Raw genomic sequence first — 1,586 nt, 5'->3', positions numbered from 1 at the left:
ACAGATAACCACAGTCACATTTCATTAGCTAGAGGATTCCCTGAAGGCATTACATTTCCACTCAGGTCTAATACTAGTGTCCTGGTAGCCCTTTTGGTGCATTATGACTCCAATCCATATAAACTGTGTATAATGAGATTCTTGCCTACTTCAAGCATTCTAAGGAAAGACTGAAAATGACAAGTAAAAAGCATGAAAGTTGCCTGCTGATCTTTAATTGAACTCCTGTCTAGCTTCCACCAAGTCAATATTTGTACTCCTTTGAAGTAGGTAAACATGTCCAAAGAAGACAGAACTACATGGAAATTCTACTGCTTTCGGAAAATTATTCAACTCTTAATAAACCATCGAAAATGTTTCATCTTGGGGGCAGACAATATTGTATCCCATCAGATGCTGCATATCCAAATATCTCTGTGATGCTGATGTTCGAGAATACCATGATGGTTGAAGTCACCACCTGGAAAACAATCCCAGTCTGAAAAAGCTTCTGTGTCATCTCCATGGAAACACTGGCTTACTATTCACTAAGAAAAATTTGTGTGAAGTCCAAGATTTACTGCTGATATCCAACACGATCCCAGCTGCTGTGTGCTGTCGCAATTACCCTTTATGACACTACTGGTTAAGTCAAAACACAGACTTAGGCTCTGAGATGATATCCTTCTAGGTTTTGGGCATGATCACTGAGATCTCCAGTGGAACCATTGACATTCTAAGTGACACAGGGACGGGAGCCAATGAGGTCACTCTGCTGAACATAGTGAACATCTCTACTTTCTCCTGTGCTTCGGTGGTCACGCAATGTTATGACAATGGCAGTGTGTACAATCCTGAGGTCCTGGATATCAATGAGGAAACCCTACTAATGTGTGTCCTGAAGAGAGTTTGTAAAGTAGCCAGTGTGTACTAGCAGATTGTTTATCCAACCATAGTTTCCAGGCCATAATCCAACATCAACAGCTACAAAAGGTTGCTGGCTGTTGCTGTGGAGATAAACTATACCGTTGGCCATTTGCTAAAAAGATGAAAGTTTACCAGTCTGACCCAACAGCTTTTGTGGCCCTGTGTTTGAGGCTGTTCCAGCTACCAAAGAGGAAGTGAAGATTGAAGAGTCTGAGGAATTGGCTGATGATTTAGACTTTGATGTGTTAGATTAAATCTCAGCTAGTCATACCTATATGATAAGTTTAGCCAAAACAGAACATTTTATCTGTAGAAAAGAAAAGGATTAAAATTGACTCCCATTATCCCGACTTTTTAATTCCCTCACTAAATGGCCCTATCTCGCTTTTATCTTCCCTGAATTCCAGAACCACTGTCAAACTTTTGTATCCCACTCTAAAACAACTAAGGCTGCCCCCCGGGGGGACATGTGGTTTCCGGACAGCATGGTCAGTTTATTTAAAAAACACCACATGGGCTATTTTAGTTTGTCATTTCTCTAAATTACTGTATCACTGACGGGGAGGCCTCAGACCTGAGGCTGAGATTCTCTCATTGAATGCAGTTTCCACAGGTGCACATTGTGACTGTCTGGAACTGAAAACAATGTGAAGAACCCATTGACGCTTTATTTGTTTCAG

At 41.1% G+C, this 1,586-nt stretch overlaps 1 pseudogene; it reads left to right on the top strand.

The window, feature by feature from the left end:
- Positions 1-276: 276 nt before the first annotated feature.
- Positions 277-1,160, top strand: LOC140485925 (large ribosomal subunit protein uL10 pseudogene; annotated as a pseudogene).
- Positions 1,161-1,586: the final 426 nt, after the last annotated feature.

Source organism: Chiloscyllium punctatum, chromosome 15 (assembly GCF_047496795.1).
Source record: "Chiloscyllium punctatum isolate Juve2018m chromosome 15, sChiPun1.3, whole genome shotgun sequence".
Lineage (NCBI taxonomy): Eukaryota > Metazoa > Chordata > Chondrichthyes > Orectolobiformes > Hemiscylliidae > Chiloscyllium > Chiloscyllium punctatum.
The sequence above is the reverse complement of the archived record's forward strand: the minus strand, read 5'-3'. Positions and strand labels throughout refer to the sequence as shown.